At 37.9% G+C, this 10,756-nt stretch overlaps 1 long non-coding RNA gene across 1 annotated transcript; it reads right to left on the bottom strand.

Moving 5' to 3' along the window:
• Positions 1–368: 368 nt before the first annotated feature.
• Positions 369–2,130, bottom strand: LOC134667070 (uncharacterized). Its single transcript, XR_010098600.1, has 2 exons — positions 1,870–2,130; positions 369–521 (listed from the first exon to the last, which is right to left on the bottom strand). It is a non-coding gene; the product is annotated as an uncharacterized LOC134667070 (long non-coding RNA).
• Between the last annotated feature and the right edge of the window lie 8,626 nt (positions 2,131–10,756).

Below are 10,756 nucleotides of genomic sequence, written 5' to 3'. Positions count from 1 at the left end.
AAACATTTTTTTATTATTACGCCATCTGTTAATGATGCCTGAAGAATACCTACCTACCGTATGTAATGAACCCAGAAAATTCAGCAGGCGTTCACAGATGGCGTGATAATTAAGAATTATTTAACTATTTTTTACTTACAACCTTTAATTAGTTGAAGTTGAAACAGATATTATAGTTATAGTCATACTTCAAGGAAATTTTAATTGTCCTACCCATTTAAGGGTGGTATTCCATCTGTCCCAATCCATCTCCATCCATCCAACTATCTCCAATCCATCCAGCCATCCATCCATCATTTCATCTGTTCCATCTTTGTCACATTGGACAAATTGCGTCTCACATTTTGCTTAATGATAGAGTGAGACTGTGTTTTAAATCTACAATTTTATTTCAACTTAAATTAATAAATTCTAAATAACAATAAAGTGATAGTTTTATGATTTCCATTGTACCGCCTCTGATGATCTCTTCTCAAATGGGAAAGTCTGTTTATATCTTGCTATGCCGAGACTCACGAATGCTGTAACAAACAATAAATTATCTCAAAATCCTAAACATATAAATAAGCTTTGTACCATTTTATTGTTTTTTTAGGGTTCCGTACCCAAAGGGTAAAACGGGACCGTATTATTTAGGGTTCCGTACCCAAAGGGTAAAACGGGACCCTATTACTAAGACTTCGCTGTCCGTCCGTCCGTCTGTCTGTCACCAGGCTGTATCTCACGAACCGTGATAGCTAGACAGTTGAAATTTTCACAGATGATGTATTTCTGTTGCCGCTATAACAACAAATACTAAAAACAGAATAAAATAAAGATTTAAATGGGGCTCCCATACAACAAACGTGATTTTTGACCAAAGTTAAGCAACGTCAGGAGTGGTGAGTACTTGGATGGGTGACCGTTTTTTTTGTTTTTTTTTTTTTGCATTATGGGACGGAATCCTTCGTGCGCGAGTCCGACTCGCACTTGCCCGGTTTTTTTTTTCTATGAAGAATCATTACAACTAAATTCACATTATTTGTGTCAATTTAAGGGACAATATCTAGGAGACCGACCTTAGCTCGGCAAACATATAAAAACTCAAAAATGCGCGTTTTCCCAGAAATAATACCTAGCTAGATCGATTTATCACCCTCGAAAATCCCCATATAGCAAATTTCATCGAAATTGTTAAAGCTGCGTCAGAGTTCTGTGTTTTATGAATGTGAAGGAAGCGAAAGAGGTATGTCAGGATCGTAGCAAGTGGAAATCCGTGGTCTCTGCCTACCCCTCCGGAAAATAGGCGTGATTATATGTTTGTATGTATGTATGTATGCGTCAGAGTTCCCCGAAATATATATATAACTAAATAAATAAACAAGAATTGCTCATTTAAAGGTATTAGATTAGATACAATTATGATAACTATTTCAGCTCATGTCGTTCTCTGTCAGCAACATAGGTGATGCAATTTTCTTCATCGAAATGGTAAACTCTTTGCTTGCCGCTTTACTTAACTAACTTTTGTTGTGTTGAAGTGTAAGTAAACTTATATTTAGTCCAAATATTTACACTTTACACTGCTAACAGTACCAAGAAAGTTGGAAAGTGGTACTGAGTGAATTTGGAATGTAAAAATTAAGTTTGATAAACACAAATATTTGTTTGAGTCATGGGTGTTTTCTATGTAATAAGAATGTAAATATTGTCGTCTAGCACCCATAGTACAAGCTTTGCTAGGTTTGGGGCTAGGTTGATCTGTGTAAGATGTCCCCTGATATTTATTTAAGATGTTTGGAACAAGTGATGCAATAAGTACTACTTTTGTGAATTTGGCTTTCTTACAGCTTTTAAAAATAACTTTTACAATAAAAACGGGTTACTTACTGAGAGAAAAAGTAGAAATCAGTATTCTTCCGGGCAGAGTTTTGTTTTTAAACGCTAAATTTGCAAGATAACCTCCAATGCCGATCAGACCCACGGCTCCGAAAATTCTGCACCCCAAACAGTCGCGAGGCGCCGCCTCCTCGGTTTTCGCTGACATTTTGAAGAAATATACTTGGATAAGTATTACTTTATTATTATGTAAAGCTCATACTTTTTATAAAACAAAGTTTTGCTGTTTTGATTTTCGTTTTTAAACGTCAATGTCAGTATCACATTCTCCGCTGTCATGCAATGTCAAACGCGTTTAGTTACTGCTGTTTGTTTTTCCGAAATTCAGAGCAAATTCAGAATCTCAATTTCAATGGTGACTTATTAAAATAATCCGTAACCACAGAATAAATAATAGTACTAAATGTAAATAATAGGTACAGAAGACTCACTCTCTAACAAAACGCGTCTGTTACTATTAGGACAGAATGGCCGCTAGGTGGTGACAGCGCCACGCGCGGCTTATGACTAGCCACCAAAATAAAATTGGTGTGGAACGGATGTACATGTGTCGAAATCGCGGAGTGAGCTTCGCTTGCCATAACGACAGATTTTTCCATATAGGCTAGCCGTAGACGCACGATTTCCTGATGAGGAATGTTTGGCCAGGCGCACTCTACTGAACGGAAAAAATACCTCATTTGCACATGTCATTCCGTGCGTCTTTTAAAAACGTGTCGAATGCTTCACTTTTAAAATCCTGCTCCACACTCGTGCGTGAATTACGGCGCGAAACCGCGAACGTGAATGTGGAGATGGCTTAACCTACATACTTTGAAACAGGAGGCCGGAAAAACAGAAGCAGGCGTGGCTCACTCGGCGATTTCGTCGCTTTGCTACAGGTAGCTAAAAGTACATCCGTTCCACCCCAAGTTTGGGGAAAGCCATAAGCCGCGCGTGACGCTGTCGCCACCTAGCGGCCATATCTGTGCTGATCGTAACAGACGCGTTTTGTTAGAGAGTGAGTCATCTGTACCTAGTACTATTATTTATTCTGTGACAGAAGTCACAAATTTTACAATCGCTTTCTTGTTTCTATTATAGTTATACTTGTATTTACCGTTTCACCGAATCTGTAGAGGATGGATTCAGAACATTACAAATTCAAATTGCTACGTTGTTTTTATCAGGCGCTCAATTTATGTAAAACAAACGGTTTATATAAATAAATACAAAGCAAAGCGTAATTTTGGCGATAAAACTTGGCTGTTTTACTCAACAAGTAAACAAGGCGGAGATTTTCCCTAAGGTCCCTTTTACGATGTTGCTTCAGTACTAAAAACGCGTTAGCCTCACCCGAGACAATATTCAAATAATAAATTTCGTTTTAACAAAAACTTCTGGCACTCCTGGCAACAGCTTGGTCGCTATTCTTGAAGATTACCGAGTTTGGGTTAACCAGGAGGGCTAGCCAAGATGACGATCGTACATCGACAAACGCCAAACGAAAAAAAAAAACGAAAAGTCACGTGATTATTGGCATAGATTATTTATTATTCTATTGGCGTTTTTTAGGGGGTCCCCAGACGGCCTATTGCGCCAACGTAGAAAAATCGAAAAAAGGTTAGATACCTCTTTGTCGCTCGAATATGCAACAGAGAGCATTATAGTAACTGGAGGCGGCTTGTCTGTAATTTTCTATACAAAACAGTACCTATGCCATGGTATAATAATATACTCCGCCTGGTACTCTCTTCCCGTCTTTTCGTGCGTCACGTGACTGACACAAGCCTACGTCATCATGCGACAGCGCTATACATGGTGTGTCTGACCATGGGGCTTTAAATCCAGGGCTTGATTTTACTCGCTAAACTGACTACTTTTACTATGGGACCAACCCTAAAATCAGGGATTTTTTTTGGCTTTTCCATAGAAAACGTCGACATCTGATCAGCCAAAATGTATGAAAAAGTAAAAAAAAAATTCACGATATCGGGGTTAGTGCCATAATAAAAGTACCTCAGTTTAGCGAGTAGAATCGAGCCCTGGATTTAAAGCCCCATGGTTAGACACACCCTGTATGATAATATGCGATAGCGCTAATATAGCGGCCATGTTATTGTGACGTAGGCTTGTGTCACTCTGGGAAGAGAAGACCATGTTTTATTAGACTATGACCTATGCCGATTTTTGCGGGGAGGTGCCCCACATCTGTATGGCTATTTGTACGTAATTGTTAGTTTCCTTGCTTATTCGACTAACCCGTCCTCTATAAGAAATCGTAATAGCACCCCTCTGCTATTGTCTCTGGCTCTCGACCTAGTTTCGAGCTGCCATCTAGTTTTGAACGCCACTCGGCACGGATTGTCTATGATAGCTTCAGTTCAGGAAGTCAACAGGTTTACTTAAACTCCATTCAGATCTGTACAGTCAGCTGCGGAACGATATCTTCCAGACTACTTTTGGGGCTACCCAATCCGCTAGCATTTGATGGACCCACGATTACTTATGATAATACAAGACATGTTCGTAAAGACAATCTGTTTTTACAGTTGTCTGTCTGTAATCTAAACTTGCATGTTAAAAGACCCATTTCCCGGTTTTCAATGAAGCTGAAATTTTGCATACATGTACCTTAGTTGAGTGACAATATTATGGTACCACCGAGCTGACGATCTGATGATGGAGACGGAGGTGGCCATTGGAACTCTGTGATTAAACAACGCAACCTATATGTGAGTATAAAAGAAAGTGTAATGTAAAAATACTTAAGTACGAAACATTATAAAAATCTAACCTAGGACCGCCGGCAACGGGGCAAGGCTCAAGCTGCCGGTGGTCAGGGCGGCTACCGCGAAAACGGAAATTCTCAAATTGCGGGGATCTTTCTCTTTTACTCCAATGAAGGCGTAATTAGAGTGACAGAGAAAAATCCCCGCAATTGACGATTTTCGGTATTGGCGGTAGCCCTACTGCCGGCCTAGCCAAGGTTACAATCGCTATCGCTTCGACAACGAAAAGCATTATGTCTCTCTATCACTATTCCATATTAGCGCAACAGTGACAGTTGCGTTTCGATCGCTACGGAGCGTAAACGATTGGCATCTTGGCTACGCGGCCTGGGCCGCAGAAAGAGGAACCGACGTGTCCTAAATCACCGCCTTCTGCATTAGACCCTTGATCCAACCACGCAGCGGGAGTCTCTAGGCGTTGGCACAGCATAAATAATAGTACTAGGTACAGAAGATTCACTCTCTAACAAAATGCGTCTGTTATGATTAGGACAGAATTATGACCGCTAGGTGGCGACAGCGCTACGCGCGGCTTATGGCTAGCCACCAAAATTGGTGTGGGACGGATGTTCTTATAGCTACCTGTTGCAAAGCGACGAAATCGCGGAGTGTGCCACGCCTGGTGTTGGGCGAGACTCTTCGCTATGAGACCGTTTACGATACGATACGATGATTGGAACAATGATCGTCGAGCCAACATCCCACATGGCGGTTATCTCGTGAGCCAAGGTAAGGTCATTATTTCTTCCTCATTGACTCATTGATGACGTCACCCTTAACAGCGGGGGAGCACCGTGGGGAACGTACTTAAATAGTCAATTAAAGTACCTACTAATTAATAATTATGATAATGCAATGACAGTTACTCGGAACAAGAAACTTGTTGCTTGGTATAAATACAAATTATCCCTGGCTACGCGCTGGTTACACAAAATCTTAACAAATTATACACCTAAACCTTCCTTAAGAATCACTCTATTGATAGGTGAAAGGGACTTTGTTTTATAAGGTAGTGATGAATGTAATAATTAGTTTCGATATCTTCAAACCCAGAAAAGAGTGTACTACTCCCATCCCAAACGCCGGCAACGTAGTTGCAACCCCTCTGTTGCTGGCGCCCATGGACGACGGTAATTACTTACCATCAGGCGATTGGTCTGCTCGTTGAGTATAAATGAAAATGTCACGCAACCATTGTGAATCGACTTGAAATGGAAATGAAGAAATCCTATAATCCATGAGAATCAAGGGCGTTGTTATTATATACAGGGTGATTCATGAGACGTGAGCAGGACTAATCCTGCAGACTCAGTAACTGATAATTGATCGATCACCGTCGTATTTAGGTGAAACAACAACACTTTTTCCTAGTTTGTAACTTTTTGGCGAGGGCAAATTTAATTCTCTACAATCATGGTCCTACAAGACCTAATTAATAAACATAAAACCTCTTTAACCGTAATGACAGCATTGTGAATACGAAGAAAATAAACTGTCAAACTTGAGTGAGATACGAGTTTTCAAAAGTAACCATCCAGACCGTGATGACATTCAATTTGACACAGAATATCGGCAGTTTAGTATTCTAACTGTAGGGTGACCATGCATGTCGTAAATAAATTAATAACTTTTTTTTCAACACGACTAGAAAATTAACTTTAACCTCACTAATACTGATACGGAACAGTTGCTTATAATTTACGAAATGCGCAGTGTTAGTCCTGCTCACGTTTCCTGAATCACCCTGTATAGTCAGTATCACTATAGGGTCTCCATTGTTTCCCATAAAGTTTGAAGTCATAATGTATTGTTTCTCCACATTTTCGTTAGTCATAAATTGGTTTTTCACAGAACAGGATTGCCAATAAACAAACCTAAACTAACCTATCTAAAGGATAACCTTACGATAATCCTGAAAAGTTAACTGTTTCAGAATTATGACTAACGTTAATCTAATCATTACATTATGACTTTCAATAATTATGTCAAACAAAGGGATCCGATCACGTACATTTTATAAAAAAAAAAGTTTGTCTGTTTGTATGTGCGCGATAAACTAAAAAACTACTGAACGGATTTTCATGCGGTTTTCAACTATCAATAGACTGATTCTTGAGGAAGGTTTCCCGTGCAACGTAGTCCCCATTTACCTCTCTGGATATTGACATTATGGAAAATATTCTTTCATCACACTTGGTCGAACAATATGTTATTTCATGTAGGTGTACTGAAGGGAAAAGGCCTATAATATTGTTCCCGCGGGAGTTATGTATTGTGAAAAAAATTTTAACTCCCTAAGGAGTTCGATGTATAACTAAAACCATAGCTAAGGCCCCTTCGTTTCACTTTTTTCCGTAAACCGCTTCATGTAGTGTTACCATAACAGTATCAGTATTACACATGTTTGTAAATAAGTTATACTTACACACCGATTTATAAGAATTCCGTGGTGTCAGAATACGGCGGCGGAACCAGACTTATCGATAAAAACCAAGTTAATTACTTTTTATCATTTTGTTTCAAATAACAAAGAATCATATTATGGGGGTTTCAGAAGAAATGGTACCATTTACTTTATTTCGGAAAACCATAAATTTTTGGGTTATTTAGACTCAGAATCACGACTGAGACAACGAAAAAAAGGGTCCCCAGTTTTTCATACAAATATTGGGTGTCAGTTTTTAAAGGTCCATACAAAATGTGAAAATGCGTTACAAAACTGACAGTTTTTTGGGACACTTAAAAAAAAAAATTTTTTTTTAATTATTAATTTCCGCTACCCAAAGGTTGTCTGGAAGAGATCGCTTTTTAGCGATAAGACAGCCTGTTGTTTACCTCTGCCTGTATTTCTGTTTTCTTTTGTATTGTCTTCTTTTATTGAGGTGTGCAATAAAGAGTATTTGTATTGTATTGTATTGTATTTTTAACCGACTTCCGAATCTCAAAGAAGGAGGTTATCAATTCGGTCGTATGTTTTTTTTTTTATGTTTGTTACTCCATAACTCCGTCATTACTGGACCGATTTTGAAAATTCTTATTTTGATTGAATGTATATGCATACAGATTGGTCCCGTTTTTGTCAAAACCCAGTTCTGATGATGGGATCCATGAGGAATCGAGGGAACTTCTCAAATCTTAAAGGCATACACATAGTGATTTTTGGTTTTTTATCAACAAATCAAGCATATACATCCAAAAAAGTGATATTTGATGAAGTGGAACTGCTGATGATGATCAGAACGGAACTCTTCAACAACGCATAGTTCACGGTTGGCGATTTGTCATCTTCGTTATGTTTGTTAAGCAAGTTAAGTTTTTAAGCCACATTTTTGTCAAGCTCGAGTTCTGATGATGGGATCCATGAGGAATCAAGGGAACTCCTCAAATCTTAAAGGCATGCGTATAGAGATTTTTGTATTTACATCAGAAAATCAAGCATTTTCATTAAAAACTGTCGCATTTGATGAAGTGGAAATGCTGATGATGACCAGAACAGAACTCTTCAACGACGCATGGTACACGTCTGGTGATTACGAATTTCGATTTTGACTTGGACTGGGACCCGGACTCGGACTCATACCCGGACCCGGACCTGGACTCGGATCCAGATTCGCACCCGGACTCGGACCCGGACTCGGACTCTTTTTTTTCTTAAAAATTATTAAATTGATAGTCCTCGTTATTCTGAGTAGAAACAACCCAAAAGTTGATGGATTTTCGAAGAAAAGTAAATGGTACAGTTTTAAGTATGTGATAAAGCCCATATTAAATGGTTGTTTATAAAATATACAAAACGGCAAAAAGGAGTATGACTATACTAGGTTTAATATCGCCGAAAATAATAGATAGTATAGGGGGTCCTGTCGTAGTAAATATTGTAGTCTCTGTAAAACTGCCATCTATCGACACACGACTATAACTCAAAATAAACACGTATAAAATTATCAAAAAAAAATATATATATGGATAAACGATTTTATTATTTTTATATCATTTTGACCCATGTTCATTCACTGATATCTATGTGTTAAAATTGTTTAATATGAAACGGTGTCGTCACGCCATCTAGCCGAGCATATTATGCTAAAGGTGCGTGCGCCATCTATCCGAGAATGACTTTATCTTGATTTCCGAGGCACGTTTTTTCTTAGACTTTATTCATCTTATACGAAGTTACATATGTCTTTGATATCGTGATCTAATGGTAGCCTGTGGGGATATTGCGAAAGGGCACCAGTTGCCAGTCACTAGACGGTGAATGTACGGTTACAGATATGTTTCACCTCAATGCAATCATTTCCACATACCAATGGGTAAACATACCTATAACATACCTTGCTTATAATACCGGGTGTGGCCTGTAACACGAGCAAATAATTCAAACATAGATTGTACGGGGTCCCTTTGTTTCCCATAAAGTTTTAAGTCATAATGTATTGTTTGTCATATTATCGTTAGTCATAAAACTGAAACCATTGATTTTTCAGGATTTTCGTAAGGATATTCTATAGATAGGATAGGTTAGGTTAGGTTTGTTTTGTGGCAATCCTGAAAAGTTACGCGTTTCTGAGAAAAACCAATTATGACTAACGAAAATTCGGACAAACAATACATTATGACTTAAAAGTATTTGGGAAACAATAGAGACCCAGATTGTACACCTCAAACGATGACACTATTGTTCAACAACTTTTAAAAATTATGAAGCATTTCGAGTCCCTATTTTTCATACAAAATATATATTATCTTCAATGGACTTCATCGCCACGCCATATCATTGTGATTGACGTTGCTTGTCACGTTTTAACAAAACAAAATTAGCAATACATTGCGTCTTAGAATAAACTTTAAAGTGTATTAAAAATCAAACCGCAAGTTATTTTTAAAAGTCGTTGAACAAATATAGGTCAGTATGAGGAGTACAGCCTACAGTTTGATTTTTTGCTCATGTTACCGGCCACACCCGGTATACTCTTCCAACTAATATTAACATAGTTAACACACATCCGACGACCGGTCTGGCTTAGTGCATGGGTGAACCCCTGCCTATGAAGCCGATGGTCCCGGGTTCAAATCCCAGTGATACAGTAATTTATTGGTGAAAGAAACATACATTTACACGTCATTTCATTACTTAATTACTATTTACATTTTATTTATTATAGGTATGTGTATACAATTTATACCTACTTATACTAGTTTAATCGATAAGCTTAATCTAAAATGGTTAATTGTTTTTTATACGTACGCATTTTATTAATTATATATATATATACATATATCGTTTTCTGAGTAGATACCCACAACACAAGCCTTCTTGAGGTTGCCTTGGGGCTTAGTAAATTTTACACAAATTTAAATTAATTTTATACATAATAAGAAATTACCTAAAATATTTATTTGTTATTTTTTTTGTCCTTCCTTTTAATAGCTTTTTTATTTAGTCACTTAACCTAGGTATATATTGTCTTTAAACATGCCTTCCGTAAGGTACATATAATAATTATTATAAAATGTAACCAATACTAGGTACTTTCTACAAGTACAAAATTTATAGTGCATAACGATAACATAACAATACGGAGATTAACCTTAAACAATAGCCAATTTTATTTATGTAATGTTTGACTGACTACTGATCATATTGTTACGCAAGTCATACATTAGGGCCACCCCACATCTAGCGTCCCTCGAGCGTCGGCGTCTGGTCAGCGCTATGGAAAATGACGTCGATGCGCAGTTGCGTCGACGTTGCGTCGAAAGACGCCAGATGTGGGGTGGCCCTTAGCGGTATACGGCGCGATTCGGGAAATTAACTAGATTAACTAGATACGATATAGTAATGATATATTATCTTCACTATTTTATATCTAGTGAATCTCTAATTCATTTCCCGAATCGCGGCGCCAGCCGCCATAGGTATGAATGTCACATATCTTTACTATTTCATATTCCTAGTGAGTCTCTAATTCATTTCCCGAATCGAGCCGATAACCTATTAGAATTATTTTGTTACCAAGGAAATAATTCAAACATTAAAATTCAGAAATTTATTCTGTAAGTAGACCTCAAGGGCTCTTTCACAAGACATTTACCTACAGTGACAT

The sequence above is a fragment of the Cydia fagiglandana genome, chromosome 8 (genome assembly GCF_963556715.1).
Source record: "Cydia fagiglandana chromosome 8, ilCydFagi1.1, whole genome shotgun sequence".
Classification (NCBI taxonomy): Eukaryota; Metazoa; Arthropoda; class Insecta; order Lepidoptera; family Tortricidae; genus Cydia; species Cydia fagiglandana.
This window is presented reverse-complemented; position numbering and strand designations above follow the sequence as displayed.